The 17,233-nt window shown below is 40.7% G+C and overlaps 1 protein-coding gene across 2 annotated transcripts in view; it reads right to left on the bottom strand.

The window, feature by feature from the left end:
- LNX1 (ligand of numb-protein X 1) overlaps window positions 1-17,233 on the bottom strand; it is a 115,516-nt gene that overhangs the window by 47,968 nt on the left and 50,315 nt on the right. The gene's annotated exons all lie outside the window — the stretch shown is intronic.

The following is a 17,233-nucleotide window of genomic DNA, read 5'->3' on the forward strand; positions in this document are numbered from 1 at the left end:
CTGGTCACTGAGGCTTCGGAGCTGACTGCTTTGTAGGAGGCAGGGAAAAAGCAGAGAACCTTAGAAACAGGTTATTTATAACCTTATATTCTTTTTTTTAAAAAAAATATGTATTTATTTTAGAAAGAGAGGAGAGGGAGAGAGTGGGGTGGGGAAGGGAAGGACAGAGGCAGAGGGAGAGAGAGAATCTCAAGCAGACTCCCCACTGAGCATGGAGCCCAACTCGGGGCTTGATCCTATGACCCTGAGATCATGACCTGAGCTGAAATCAAGAGCTGGATGCTTAACCGACCGAGCCACAGGAACCCCATATAACCTTATATTCTCTCCTACAGATATGGTCCACTGTCAGCTGAGTGGTGCAATGAAGAATGCAACAGCAGGAGCCACCAAGTGGGGCCCGTTGGCATGTCCAGGCTTGCAGTTGATAGGCACGAGCAGTGAGCTCTGTGTTGTCTAGGCCTTCTCTTCTGCCACGTCAACAGGGCCGTGTCTGCAGAGCATGTATAGTGGGTCAGTGGGCGGGGGAGGCAGGTACAGTGGTCCCCAAATGCCCTTGGACTTGCTGTCTCCCTTCCATTCTTCCTTTCCAAAAAACCCTAATTATCTCCAAGAATAGGTGTGACCCCAAGCATCCTAAGAGGCAGAGGCTTAAAATGATCCTTTCAGGGTGTGTGGGCATCTCTAGGTGATTTGTTCCTCTTCTAGAGGGCACCCCTTAGTCCAGGCATTCATATTCAAATATATAGCATAAATATACAGCATTTGGGTGGAAAACAGAATTTACAGTATCCTCCCCTTATCTGTCTCGCTTTCCACGGTTTGTTACTCGCTGGCAATGACAGTAGGAAGCGGATGATCCTCCTTCTGACATATAGTTAGAAGGTCAGTGGTAGACTCATGCTACACCATGCCTGCGTCACTCACCCCACTCGTCACATGGCGTTTCATCATCTCTGTCACAAGAACAAGGGTGAGTACCATACAGTAAGATTTGGAGAGAGATCATTCACATAAACTATAGTATATCATTATAATTTTTCTATCATATTATTAGTTAATAGCTTACTGTGCCTAATTTATAAATCAAACTTTATCATAGGCATGTATGTATAGGAGAACATAGTACACAGAGGGCTTGGTACTGTCAGCAGTTTCAGGCATCTGCTCCGAGTCTTGGGATGTATCCCCTGTGGATAAGGGGATTCTACTCTATCAGAGGGAGAAAAGAGGCAGACCCACCGGTCCCACACTGGCTAGGGATACATGGGCTCTCCTGTTAACAGCAAGTCATAACCATAACCACCTGAGCTGTCCTTTGTTCAGTGCTTGGTCTTTACCACCAGGCACAGTTTTGTGGTGTATGGGACCAAATTACTGCCCCAGCAGGTTCTAGTATTCCCATTTTACAAATGGGGCAAACGAGGCTGAGAGAAGTTAAGTAACTTATCCAAGATGACACAGCAGTAAGCAAAGGAGCTGAGAGTCAAACATACTTCCTCAGTCTGGGATTTTGTTGTCAATTGAAACCATGTAACTGTCAAGTTATCTTATAATAAACGCACACACGTAGTCCTTAACATGGGTCAGGCAGGTCTAAGCACTTCACCCTCTTTCATTTAATCCTCCCACCAACATAATGAGGCAGATAATATTATCGCTGTTGTGCAGATGGGGAAAGCTAATACAAAAGTTCACATGCTCAGGATTACACAGTTAACATCTAAGGGGACCAACCATCCTGGCTTGCCTAGGACTGACTGGGGTCCTGGAATGAAGGATTTCCAGTTTTGTTTTGTTTTGTTTTTTAAAGATTTGAGAGCAAGAGAATGAGAGAGGAAGAGAGTGAGGGGAGGAGCTGAGAGAGAGGGACAAGCAGATTCCTTGCTGAATACAGAGCCCAACACAGGGCTCAATCCCATGACCCTGAGATCATGACCTGAGCCGAAATCAAGAGTCTGCCGCTTAACCGACTGAGCCACCCAGGTGCCCTGAGGGATTTCCAGTTTAAAAACCAGGTCAGCCCCACGTAAACCAGGATGTGCTGGTCACCCCATAAGCAGCAGAGATAGAATTTAAAGTCAGAGTTCTGACTCCAAATAATATGCCCTTCACCACGGTACTCCTACAAAGTCTTTTTCCTTTTCATAGATTTTTGCCACGATGTAATAGAAACAGAAACAAGCTGGGTGGGGCTATGGTGGTTTCAGGTGCCTCCCAGCATGTGCTCACACCACACCCTCCTAGAAGGGTGTCCCGAGGGCCACCTTCAAATTTGGCACAGCACCTTGCAGGTCCAAACCTCATGAAATTCCAGAGCTTCCAGTAACTAGAAGAATCCCCTCCACTGTTGAGTTAGGAAAAGCCTAAGTTAGGCAGGAGTGCCTGATAAATACCAGTGCTGCTCCCTGGGGTGACAGCTCAGGAGTCTAAAGCCGCAACCAGATGTGAAGTTGACAGTGGTTAATGAGGGATGGCAGAGGGCTCGGGCATGGTCCAGATGCCAGGTCCATTCTTTATGGAGACGTCAGAATAGTTTATCCATTCTCTGAGGCTCCGACATCTTCGGGATCACGGAGTTGTTTTCCTGGACACTCTGGGGGAGGGAGTGCAGACAAGTCTCATGCCACAGATGATTTGAGTTTTCCATCCACTGTCCACGGATTTGGGGTGTGTGTGGTGCTGGTGGCGGGGGTGGCGGGGAAGAGGTGGTGTTTTTGGTTAACATTTGGTCTCTGCAATTCTTGGTTCCATTCAGAATTGTCATCTTTACCTTTAAAACCCTTGGAAATAACCAACGTTTAGCTTCTCATTTTCGGGAAACCGGGCTATGGATCAACCGTACTTTCTATTTCAGGATTGACTAGGAAATGATTTTTAGGAGAACTGGAAAAGGGTGGATTTCATAGTGGTGAGGGTTTTTAAATACCGACTACTGCCCAGGGAGGTTTTCTGACTGGCTTTGAAAGCAACCTAGCTCTCCATCCGCTCAGGACGAGTCTTTTTTGAGTGCCCGCACAACCCCAAGGGCTGTCTGGAGGCGACACCTTGGCATGGGGGTGGGGGTGGAGGACGGCGGGAAGGCATTTGAGCAGAAATCATTCCCAGACGACATTTTAAAGCATTTCCTTCATTCCTCAAAGTGCATTCCATTCCAGCTCTTAGGATAACTATGAAACACTGGACTTTCTCCGGGCTCTTTCTGAGCTGGGTGTCAGGAGCCCTCCTGACAGAATACTTGACACTCAGGTGTTGAGAAAGTGTGTTCTTCCTCACTCTGTTTGAGAATGTTCCAGGCAAAGATATTTGACTCTTTTGTGCCAAATATTTCTGCATGAAACAAACAAAAATCCTATTTTATCAGCCTATTTGCTAAAATTTCACTATATTGAAAGGAAACCATCTTTCCCCTTCTGTGAATCCCATTTCCTTTCCCCCAAATTGTGTTATGCAAATGGAGGGAGGGGATGCTTCTATGCACAGGAAAAGTGAGGGACCCTGTTATTTACTTCTTGGATCCCTGGAAGCCTCTTTTTTCTCCATCTCTCTCACCAGGCCCACCTTCTGTCTATTGCTCTGCTCGATTCCTTTGGTTTGGCACAGCTGCTGCTCCAGACAAGGCTCTCTGCAGTTGAGCAGGTCTACAAACTGTCCCTCCTCATGTCAAACCTGCCTTTACCCCAGGTTTTTGTCCAAACTGGCTTCTCACCTGGAGTGGCCACCATCCAAACAAATCCAACTCATTCACCCAAGTCCTGCCCCTAATCCCATTTTCTCCTTTGAAGTGTCAGAGGAATCTCTCTCTACTCTCATTCATTCATTCCACAAATATTCGAGTGATGGCTAAAGTCCACCAAATAAAAGGCACAAGGCTAGGTGCTCTTAAGCCTCTTCCCTCTTAGTTAGCAATCTAGCACAGAAGAAAGACAGGCAGACAAACAAGGACAGTACGAGCTGCACCTGTTTTACCCCAAGACCTTGGTGTTTACCACATATGGACACGGAGTGCTGATGGACATTGGTGTGTGTCTTTGACTAGATCAAAACTCCCTGAGACCATGTCTTACATATAAGGGTGAGGACATGCTGTATTCATGAAATGTTTGTTTTATTAGAGTCCAATATAAATGGTCTTTTTAAATTTCAAAAGTAACAGAGGTTCAGGGAAGACATTTTTGAAAACACAGAAAAATGAAAATAACCTATAAAAATTCTATCCCCAAAGAAAAGCCATGCAAATCTATTTATTCTTCCAACTTTTCAATGCAGAGACATGTAGATACCTATATATTCAGTTTTTGTATTGCTTTTCCATAACTGGACCAAGTAAATACATATTTTTAAGGTTTTTGAGATATATTGTTAAATAACACTGCTATCAGTGTATCAACATGCTTGTTACACTATCCAGTGGTTCTCAACTTTGTTGAATAGAATGACCTGGGAAGATTTTTAAGATCCAGGCTATTAGGCACTCCAGACCAATTAAATCAGAATCTCTGGGGTTGGTCTACTAAACATTGGGGTTTTCATAAAGCTCCCCAAGGCAATCCCAAAGTGTGGCCATGGGTGAGAACTACCCTAATCCTTTCCATCTCACGGATTTTAATTGGACAAATTACACAATCTGCTTTGCACAATCTGCCCACTGACCAATCATTGCCATGTGAATTCTTGAAATCATTTCATTGTTGATGTCTGGGTGACCAGGTGTCTTTGCTCCCAGGGTAGCTGAGTCATCTTCCCCATCCTTCCTTAAATGCTGTGCAGAGAATGGTCTGGGATAAAGTCTGGGGGTAGTGGAAACTAGTTATGCCAATCCCCCAGGGAAATAGGTAAAATAAGGTTTCTTTCTCTGCTGAAATCATTTGGACTTGGATAAGGGGAGAAATTAAGACTCATTGCCATCTCCTCCACTGGACAGGATCCACTTATCCTGATCTTCCACAGTGTGTGTGGGAGGCTATAATGTGTTGCACGAATCCTTTTCATCGAAAATGCTAGCAATTGAATTCTTAGTTTTGTTTACTGGCATGCTATAATGAAGATATAACCAGGCAAACAACCCATCAAAGGATAGCCAACACAATCACAAAATATTCCCAAAACTCATATATAGCTCAAGGGGTAAGCTGACATACCACCTCAATAAACACAGTGATGGATTCCTATGGATAACAATAAGCCACATCAATGGTTTTTTTCCTATTACCTTAAGAGGTTAAAACCTTTAAATAGAACCTATTGGATTCTCTTTTAGCTCTAACTATATGCCTAAAATGATAAATCCCTACTGGGAGCCATGCTGAGTGTTTGGTGTCTAGGAGGCTCTTAATGAACACTTGAATGATGATGCAGGAATATTTCAATAACTAAATTCTTAATTCCAACTACCTATGTAAAAATGTCACCCTGTTCCCTGGGTTTTACAGTCTTTCTGATTTTGGTGATTCATTGAAGAACGAAGTTTGAAAGTTGCATACTGTCAATGATTTCTCTGACCAGGTCCTGCCTGAAATACCATGATTGTTTATGACAAGTATCTTTAATAAAGCAGGATGGATGCATTTCGGCTTGACACTTATAAAAATTGAGAGAATTTTAATACCCCCTTACTTTATCATCCATTTGTGAAAATGGATGATAAAACCTGCTTCTCCAACACACACACACACACACACACACACTCTCTCTCTCTCTCTCTCTCTCACACACACACACACATACACTCACACATACAAACTGAATGCTAAAATTATAAGATCCTTGAGGTAGGTTAATGTCTTAAGTTACTACTTGCTCATCATGTGCTCTTAATGATTTTCGACTGAATTTAGGGTTTGCCTACATGTTAAAAGCTCTGTCTTTACTACTGACCCTTCAAAACTTCAGTGTTTAGTTTTGACTCCTACTACCCTGGCTGAATCCTGAATCTGGCCCTGGCTCCTACTTTTTATCACTTGGTGGGCTCTAAGGTTGCCTTTTGGGTTTCAACCCATTTGATTCTTACTCATTTTACTTCTCTAGAAATTCAACAGTCCCTAGGGAAGAGAAAGCAAGGAAAGGGAATAGAAAAAAAATAAGTGAAACTTAAACTTTGGCCACTTGCCAGCCATCCAATTTATCACTCAACCTGTTCATGACTAAAATCTATCACCAGAGAACCACACTGAAATCACCAGGGTCAAACATTTTAATCTGTCCAATTATTCCTGAGGGAATAAACACAGTCTCCAGATTTATTAGAGCAATGTGGACTTCAAGTTGTTCAAATTAAGCTTTTGCCCTACCAAAAATAGAAACAAAAGACTGGGAAGTGAAGCTGCAGAGTATTATCACAAACTGCAAGGACCCACATCTTTATAGGATGGAATTTGGGGCTAACATCCTTTTGATCTGAACTGTTCTAGAATTTTACATTTGTATTAAGATGCTAAGAATTTCATTTATGAGTAGTTTATCATAATATAAATACAGATAAATAATCAAGTAGACCTCCATCTAGATTGAACAACAGGACCCTCTAGAAAGCTTCCGAGGAAATACCCACACAGGCATGGGTTTATGTTCCTGGCAAAGAAAAAGTACTGTTACAGAGAAAGACCACTATATTTTGAACTTTGAAAATTATCTCAGGTTGTGTACAGTGAGTTTTCAAATATAAATATACACCTCTCATAAAATCTGCCAGTGGCCTACTAGAAGGAGACTATCAATTTTATGCTTTATAGGTGAACTTGGCAGTTTGGTTTTGGCCTCTTCAAGTGAAGATAGACTCAAATACATTGTAGAAATCACTGTGGATTCAGGTATTAGCTTCAGACTCTTGAAACAACTAGTAGCTCTCTTTACTCTGCCAACTGTCCCAAAATACCCTATGAGGGCTCCATTCACAGTTTTCCCCATTCTCCCGTTTGCCTGTCAATGATAGAGGATTTGGTTAATTATAGTAGAGGATTTTGAAAAGTAGGATGCTGAGAACTGATTTTCAGAGGACAACTTTTTCTATTAACTTAATTGTAATTTGGCTGGCCAGCCTATTCTTAAATTGGCCATCAATTGGATTATATAAAACTGACGTTTTTGGATAAGGGTCTTTGTTCCACTGAAAATCAGAAGATTTGGCTGATGTCTACTCTCTTAATGTTAATAGTATTGACTTGTTTTGAGAAGACATGCTTTGATAAGAAACAGTCTTATGGTTTAAACTAAAGTGTGTTTTTCCCCCCCGTTTTGAAGTTCTAGTCAATAACGCTTTTCTTGGACCTTGTTAGCACTGAAGTCATTATCTTGTTGAAATTGTGATTTGAAGAACTAGTTATGAAGAGTAGGTTTCCTATCCCACGGAAAACCAAAGAGCCAGGTTTGGAGATGGCAGAAGAAGTGGCATTCGAGGTGGGCGCCTGGGTGGCTCTGTCGTTAAGCGTATGCCTTTGGCTCAGGTCATGGTCCCAGAGTCCTGGGATCGAGTCCCACATCGGGCTCCCTGTTCGGCGGGAAGCCTGCTTCTCCCTCTCCCACTCCCTCTGCTTGTGTTCCCTCTCTCGCTGTGTCTCTCTCTGTCAAATAAGTAAATAAAATCTTTAAAAAAAAAAAAAAGAAGTGGCACTCGAGGAAATGGACACTTATTGAGTCCTGTACTACCCTTCCAGACATGGTCTCTCCCACATCTAATACCACCAACTCTGGGGATGAATGTGTTGGTGTTCTCTATTGGACAGATAAGGAAACAGATCTAGAGATGCTAAGTCACTCACCCAAGGTCACATAACAAGACCACCAAGATGCTTTTCCTTGAAGTCATTCATTCTATCACAATTAGTAAATGGCAGATCAAAACATGAAAAATGTGTTTGACTTCAAGCCCAGGTCTTTCTAGCAGGAAATGTTACTTCTAGAACCAATCCAATTCCTGGAAAGCTAATTGCATTTCTGAGGAGATTATAAGGTTTAGGGGAAATAAACATAGTTGGACAGTTTGGCTCCTGCACAAAGGGGGCCAGCTGAAGGCTTCAGGGGGCTGACATTCAGCTAGTTCTCTGCTGTCCTAGCCAAGTGCCAGCAGAGGATGCATCTACCAATAGGAAGGGGCCCTTTCTTGGGGGTGGAGGGCGGGGAAGAAAGAAAGAAAAGAAGAAAAAAAAAGAACTCTGTCCACTTGCCAAGGGGGTGCTTTCTTCTAATTTACACATGATCTGAAGGTCTCATGAGGAGGCACTCAAAATATACAGGTGGGAATTTGTGCTGGATTTGGGAGCTTCCAGAAAGCACTCATCTGTTGCACAAATAGTAATCTACATTTTATAGCTGTTTGCAGCCACAGGACCTTCACATGCCTCACATGCCCTCTTCTTTCACTCTCATTTAGAACTCCCAAAGCCACTCAATGTGGGCTAGAGTCCCTTTTGTTACACATTTAAGAAAACGAATTAAAAGCTCTGCCTCCTGCCCAAAACCATACAGCTGGTAAACCAAGAAGATACAAACCAAATTTTTGAATCTCCTGTTTTTGCCATTCCATGTTTTTAGCCCAAACTAGCTTATCCAGCCAGCCACAAAGACGTTGGTTTCCTGCAGTTTCAGCTCTAATCTGACCTCAGAAAAATCACAGAAATATTTCTGACCATCAAAGTTCAGTGGCCATCACCACCATGGGGAAGAAACGATCAGTTAGGCTAGCAAATAGAGATAGCTCAAGTGTTCAAAACTTCTTAATTGTAGACAGAATCAGGAAGGTTCTTCAAAAAAAACATGGTAGGCAATGCTATCATCCTGTGGTTGAGAGCTTGCCCCTCTCAGGGAAAGTAATCAGGATGCCAGGAAAGGGGTGTGCCTGGGGAAGACAATGAGAATTTGGGCTGATGGTTAAAATAATGAAGTTCTTTGTTAGTTCGTCACATTTTTAGGAAATACCACCTAATCAGGGTTAGCGTGACCCTGTCATTTAATAAATGGGTAAAGGGGTAATTTGCAAATTGGACATTACAAATTGCCAGTATCTAATTATTTGTTTAATCTAAATAATTGCTTGGCATTGACATTTGATTTTTTTTAAAAATACAGACCATTTGTTTGGAAGTTGTCTCAAGGAAAAGCATTATGTTTGGGGACTTTATAGGAAACAAAAAATTTAATAAAGATTCCAGGATAATTTAAGTCCTGTTGGACAAGAAACCTCTTCTAATCAATGGTAATATGAACAAACAAAAAACCTAATCACTGGACACATTCTTAAGTGTTCATCCCCATGTTTACATCAGAAATTCAGTTCGGGGAATTTATAAATGTTGATATAAAATGAGGAGTACTGGTTACTATGTAAACAACACACAACAGCTACTTGCGAACGATTTCCATTTTCCTGAACTCTTGTGCTGAACTACCAACCAATCAACCCACCAAACCCTGGCACTAAGTGGGGAAACCAAAAGCTGCAACTTCATACTAGAAGGACTACTTTTGGAATGACATTTAAAGCTTAATGAAAACTGCTGGCCAAGCGGCTGGTAAAGATACAGTACAAACTGACCCCCCAGGCTTTCACAATCACACCGATGAGAGGCTCTTCCCTCCAGCCACGCCAAACACTGTCCTGCTCTGGACAGGAATTACAACAATCCCAGTGCCTTTCTGTCTGCTCTAGTGTCTGCTTGAAATTCCCTTTCCCCTCTTTCTTTGCCCAACAAAACCCTACTCCGAGTTCATGACCCAGCTTAAGGGTCATTTCTTAAAAGGCTTTCTTAAGCCCCAGGATAAAATTATTCTTTTCTTTTGAGCCTTTGCAACCCCTGGCACTTTCCAGTTGGAAATTCCTCAGTCTCCCTGGTTAAGTCATGAGCATTCTAATGGCAGAGAGTGCAGCTTAAAATCTTTACCTCCCCAGCCGCTGGCTCCGTAGAAGTCTCACAATTATTTGTAGAATAAATTAAAATCCAGAGCAAATTCCTTTTCGTAAGGTAAAACTCATCATTCTAAAGTAATAGAAAATGAAACCTAGCTGGGGGCGGGATCCAGATGGCAGAGGAGGAAGATCCTGAGCTCACCTCCTCTGACAGACAAACCAGAACTACAACTACATTTAGAACAACTATCTCTGAGAAGGACCTGAGGACTAACAGAAAAGATCTTACACAACTAAGGATGTAAAGAAAACACCACCCTGAGATTGGTAGGAGGGGGAGAGATACAGTTTGGTCAGGACCACACCCCAGACCTGGCGACCCACACATGGGGTGGGGGGGGTGCTTTCCCTGAGGAATGAAGAGTCTGGGCCACACGTTGGGCTCCCTACCCTGGGAAGATGAGCCCCCATAATGCCTGGCTTTGGAAACCAGTGGCGCTTAGGTCTGAGAGAGCCAGAAGGCAGTAGGAAAAGGAGACTGTGGTTTTAAAGGACACGTGCACAATCTCACTTGCTCCAGTCCCAGCACAGAGGCAGCCGACTGAAAAGTACCTGGGGTACATGTGAAGGAAATCTATTAATTTTAGGGCATATTGGAAACATTCTCTGGGGAGTGAAGTGCTGCTGGGCACCACTTTTTAAATTTACTTTCCTTCTACCTAGCTGTCCTGGCACTGGCAGGGCCATTTCTGATGCCCTCTACTGTGTTGGTACCACCTGCCCTACCCCAGTGTTCTCCTGAGAACTCGCCCTGCCCAACCCACCTGCCCTAGCCAGAGCCCCTCCTGAGTGATCCGCACCCCACCATGTCTGGCATGTAGCCTCAGTCATCACTGGAACCCCCTCCAAGCAGCCCTTTCCAGGGGGGACAGGCCTCCCCCCCACTAGAGCACTTACAACAGTCACAGGCAGACCTCAGAGCCAGCTATGTTAGAGGGCTGTCCTGCTCCCCAGCATGTCTGCAGCAGTCACAGCTGGGCATCTCAGCCAGATGGGCTGGGGGCCAGCCCAGCTCACTAATGCACCCATAACAGTTGTGGCCCGACCACAAGAGAAGAGAGCATGCAGCCTGCGCAGGGGATACCCTGGGAGCCCCTGGCTTGGGTGGCTAGGAGGGTTTGCACTACTGGGCCCCATGGGACACTTTCTACAGAAAGCCACCTCCTTCAAGACTGGGAGATGTAACTGATCTACCTAATACATGGAAACACACACAGTTCAGTAAAGTGAGGAGACAGAAGCATATGTTTCAAATGAAAGAACAAGACAACACCTCAGAAAAGAACAAAACAATAGAGATAAGCAATCTACTAGATAAAGAGTTCAAAGTAATGGTCATAAAAATGTTCTCTGAACTCAGGAGAGTAGTAGATGAATACAGTCAGGACTTCAACGGAAAGATAGAAAATATTAAAAAAAAAAAACAATCAAAGCTGAAGAATGCAATCACTGAAATGAAAAATACACTAGAGAGAATCAACAGATTAGATGATGAAGAATGGATTGGTGGTCTGGAAGACAGTAGTAATCAATATATTTCACATAATCAAAACAGAAAAATTAAAAATTAAAAAAAATAGTCTAAAGGACCTCCGGGACAACATCAAACATACTAACATTTCTGAGATAACTGGGTCTCAGATGAGTGAGAGAAAGGGGCAGAAAAGCCTATTTGAAGAAACAATGGTTGAAAACTTCCCTAACCTGGTGAAAGAAACAGACATCCATGTCTGGGAAGCACAGAGTCTACCAAATAAGATAAACCCAAAACTCACACCGAACATTATAATCAAAGTGTCACCAGTTAAAGATAAAGAGAATCTTGAAAGCAGCAACAGAAAAACCTGTTATATACAAGGGAACCCCCAAAAGACTGTTAGCTGACTTTTAGCAGAAACTTTACAGACCAGAAGAGAGTGGTACAATGTATTTAAAGTGCTAAAAGGAAAAAACTTACAATGCAGAATATTCTATCTAGCAGATTTATCACTCAAAACTGAAGGAGACAGGGAGTTACCCAGACAAGTAAAAGATAAAGGAGTTCATCACTATACTGGCCTTAAGAAATGTTAAAGGGAGTTCTAAAAATGGAAAATAGGCCATAAGTAGAAATAAGAAAATTATGGGGAAAAAAATCACTGGTAAAGGTAAACATAGTAAAAGTAGATCAACCATTTACATAGCTAATAGGAAGTTTAAAGACAAAAGTGGTAAAATCATCTAGACCTACAATAATTAGTCAACAGATACATAAAATAAGATGTAAAATATGACACCAAAAGCAAATTGTAAGGGGTGTAGTAAAAATTTAGTGCTTTTAGAATGCATTTGAACTTTTTTTTAAATTTTATTTTATTATGTTATGTTAGTCACCATACATTACATCATTAGTTTTTGATGTAGTGTTCCATGATTCATTGTTTGCGTATAACACCCAGTGCTCCATTCAATATGTGCCCTCCTTAATACCCATCACCAGGCTAACCCATCCCCCCACCCAAAACCCTCAGTTTGTTTCTCAGAGTCCATAGTCTCTCATGGTTCATTCCCCCTCTGATTCCTGCCCCCCTTCATTTTTCCATTCCTACTTTTTTTTTTTTTTTAACATATAATGTATTATTTGTTTCAGAGGTACAGGTCTGTGATTCATCAGTCTTACACAATTCACAGCACTCACCATAGCACATACCCTCCCCAATGTCCATCACCCAGCCACCCCATCCCTCCCACCACTCCAGCAACCCTCAGTTTGTTTCCTGAGATTAAGAATTCCTCATATCAGTGAGATCATATGATACTTGTCTTTCTGACTTATTTCGCGTAGCATAATACCCTCTAATTCCATCCATGTCATAGAATGCATTTGAACCTAAACACCCATCAACTTAAAATAAACTGCTATACACATAGGACATTATATATGGATCTTATGGTAACCAAAAACAAATACCTAGAGCAGATCCAGGATAGATCAACTGTTAGGCCACAAAACAAGTCTCAATAAGTTTAAGAAGACTGGAATCCTATCAAGCATCTTTTCCCAACCCAAGAGTATAAAACTAAAAATCAATTATAAGTATAAAACTGGAAAAAACTAAAATCTTTAAAAAAAAAAAAAAAAAAAAAAGGGCGCCTGGGTGGCTCAGTCGTTAAGCGTCTGCCTTCGGCTCAGGTCATGATCCCAGGGTCCTGGGATCGAGTCCCACATCGGGCTCCCTGCTCTGCGGGAAGCCTGCTTCTCCCTCTCCCACTCCCTCTGCTTGTGTTCCCTCTCTCGCTGTGTCTCTCTCTGTCAAATAAATAAATAAAATCTTTAAAAAAAAAAAAAAAAAAAACTGGAAAAAACCCCAAACACATGGAGGCTAAACATGCTACTAAACAACCATTTTGAAGAAATCAAAGAAGAAATTAAAAAAACAAAAACAAAAACAATGGAGACAGGTGAAAATAGAAACACAATGTTCCAGGGGTGCCTGGGTGGCTCAGTCGTTTAGCGTCTGCCTTCGGCTCGGGTCATGATCCCAGGGTCCTGGGATCGAGCCCCACATCGGGCTCCCTGCTCCGCGGGGAAGCCTGCTTCTCCCTCTCCCTCTCCCACTCCCCCTGCTTGTGTTTCCTCTCTCACTGTGTCTCTCTCTGTCAAATAAATAAAATCTTAAAAAAAAAAAAAAAAAAAAAAAGAAACACAATGTTCCAAAATCTATGGGACACAGCAAAAACAGTCTAAGAGAGAAGTTTATAGTGACACACCTACTAAAGGAAAAAAGAAAAATCTTAAACAATATAATCTTACAACTAAAGGAACTAGTAAAAGAGCGAAGACAAAAGTTAGAAGAGGATAAAGATCAGAGCAGAAATAAATAGAGACTAAAAGACAGAAAAGATTAATAAAACTAAAAGCTGGTTCTTTGAAAAAATAAATTTGATAAATCTTTAGGCAGACTCATTGAGGGGGAAAAAAAGAGGGCCCAAATAAGTAAAATTAGAAATGAAAGGGAAGAAGTTACAATTGATACCACAGACATGCAAAGGATCATAAGAAATTACAATTTTCCAAGAGTAAATCAGGAAGAAATAGAAAATCTGAACAGACTGATTACAATTAATGAAATTAAATCAGTAATCAAACTCCCAAACAAAAGTCCAGGACCATAGAGCTTCACAGGTGAGTTTTACTGAATATTTAAAGAAGAGTTAGTACCTAATTCTTCTCAAACTATTCCAAAAAAAAAAAAAAAAAAAAAATCGAAGAGGAACAAATGCTTCCAAACTCATTCTACAAAGCAGCATTACCCTGATACCAAAACCAAAGACATGACAAAAATAGAAAATTATAAGTCAATATCCCTGATGAACAGAGATGAAAAAATCCTCAACAAATATTAGCAAACCAAATTCAACTACCCATTAAAAGGATCTTACATTATGATCAAGGGGGATTTATTCCAGGGATGCAAGAATAGTTCAATATCCCTCCTCCCCCCCAAAAAAATCAATATGATACACATTAAAAACAACAAAAAAGGATAAAAATTATATAATCTTGGTAGATATAGAAAAAGCATCTGACAAAGTTCAATATCCATTTATAATAAAAACTCCCAACAAGGTGGATATAGGAATAACATACCTCAATATAACAAAGGCCATAAAGGACCAACCCATGGCTAACATCATACTCTATGGTGAAAAGCTGAATGTTTTTCCTCTAAGATCAGGAATAAGACAGGATCCCTATTCTCACCACATTTTATTCAACATAGTATTGGAAATCCTTGCGAAAGCAATCAGACAACAAAAGGCATCTGAATCAGAAAAGTAAAACTGTCACTATGTACAGATGATATGATACTATATATAAAACACCCCAAAAACTCCACCCCAAAACTATTAGAACCAACAAACTCAGTAAATTTGCAGGATTCAAAATTGATATACATAAATCTATTGCATTTTTATACACTAATAATGAACTACCAGATAAATTAAGGAAACAATCCCTTTATAATTGCATTAAAAAGAATAAAATACCTGGGAATAAATTTAACCAAGGAGGTGAAAGACCTGTACTCTGAAAACTATAGGACACTGATGAAAGAAATTGAAGACAACACAAATAAATGGGAAGACAGTCTGTGCTCATGTATTGGAAGAATTATCATTGAAATGTTCATACTACCCAAAGCAATCTACAGATTCAATACAATCCCCTTTGAAATACCAATGGCATTTTTCACAGAACTAGAACAAATCCTAAAACTTAGACAAAACCACAAGAGAGCTCAAACTGCAAAAGCAATCTTGAGAAAGAACGAAGCTGGAGGTTTCAGGATCCCTGATTTCCAACTATATTACAAACCATAGTAATCAAAACAGTATAGTACTAGCACAAAAATAGATACGTAGATCCATGTAACAAAATAGCCCAGAAATAAACCTGAACTATTATATTCAATTAATCTTTGACAAAGGAGGCAAGAGTGTACAATGGGGGAAAAAGACAGTCTCTTCAATAAATGGTGCTGGGAAAGCTAAACAGCTATGTGCAAAAGAATGCATCTGGACCACTTTCTTGCACCATATACAAAAATACACTCAAAATGAATTAACTTAAATGTAAAACTGTAAACCATAAAACTCTTAGAAGAAAACATAGGCAGTGAGCTGTTTGATGTTAGTCTTTGGTGTCATATTTTTGGGGGTCTGTCTCCTCAGGCAAGGGCAACAAAAGCAAAATAAGTGAGACTACATCAGACTAAAATTTGCATAGCAAAGGAACCCGTCAACAACACATAAAGGCAACCTACTGAGTGGGAGAAAATATTTGCAAATAATGTAACTGATAAGGGATTAATGTCTAAAATATATAAAGAATACCAAACAATTTAACATAAAAAAAATCCAATTTAAAAAAAATGGGGGGGCACCTGGATGGCTCAGTCAGTTAAACGTCTGCCTTCAGCTCAGGTCATGATCCCAGGGTCCTGGGATGGAGCCCTGTGCTGGGCCCCCTGCTCAGTGGGGAGTCTGCTTCTCCCTCCTCGACTCATGCTCTAGCATGTGCTCTTCCCCTCAAATGAATAATAAAATCTTTAAAAAACCAAAAAAAAAAAAAAAAAAAAGGCAGAGGACCTGAAAACACATTTGTCCAAAGAAGACATACAGATGGCCAACTGACACATGAAAAGATGGTCAAGTTCACTCATCATCAGGAAAATACAAATCAAAACTACAATGAAATATCACCTCACACCTGTTAGAATGGCTATTATTAACACAATGGCTATTAACACAAGAAACAAGTGTTACTTAGGATACAGAGAAAAGGGAACGCTCATGCACAGTTGGTAGGAATGCAAAATGGTGCAGCCACTATGAAACAGTATGGAGCTTCCTCAAAAAATTATAACTAGAACTACCATGTGATCCAGCAATTCCATCTCTAGGTATTTATCTGAACAAAACAAAAACACGAGTTCAAAAAAATATATGCAGCCCTATGTTCATGCAGCATTATTTACAACAGCCAAGATATGAAAGCACCTTAAGTGTCCATCAACAGATGAATGGATAAAGAAGATGTGGTATATATATGTATATATACACAAATAAATATTACTCAGCCATAAAAATGGGGAAATCTTGCCATTGTGGCAACATGGATGGACCTAGAGAATGTTATGCTAAGTGAAGCAAGTGAAAAGAAGACAAATAACCTATGATTTTATTTATAAAAAAATGAACAAAACAAAAACAGATCTATAGATTCAGAGAACAATCTGGTGGTTGCCAGTGGGGAGGGGGGTGGGGGGGATGGGCAAAATAGGGGAAGGGGATTAAAAGGTACAAAGTTCCAATTATGAAATAATTCATGCAGATGTAATGTGCAGCATAGGGAATATAATTAATATTGTAACACCTTTGTATGGTGTCAGGTAGAAGCTAAATTTTTCATGGTGATCATAATGTATATGTATGTTGAAACTCTGTTGTACACCTGAAACTAATATTGTATGTCAACTGAAAAAAAAAAAAAAAAAGAAAAAGAAAGAAAGCTAAAGGAGGGGTAGAGAATGAATGAATTAGAGGCCAAATACATGCTGATCAAATGAGGTTTCAGACTCTTCTTTCTACCCCTCCCCCCACAAAAATCCAAGGTTGTGTTTAAAGACATTAGCTGCAACTGAAATATATCATTGGGAATTTAAAAAATCCAGTTCTATATTCTCAGCACCAAGGTCAACTTCATTTCATCTTTATAAATTGAGGTCAAATTTTGGTGTATGGATATAGTTTTAATTCTGTATATTCAACACACTAGCTAATTCCCAG

The sequence above is a fragment of the Halichoerus grypus genome, chromosome 3, assembly GCF_964656455.1.
Source record: "Halichoerus grypus chromosome 3, mHalGry1.hap1.1, whole genome shotgun sequence".
NCBI classification, from domain to species: domain Eukaryota; kingdom Metazoa; phylum Chordata; class Mammalia; order Carnivora; family Phocidae; genus Halichoerus; species Halichoerus grypus.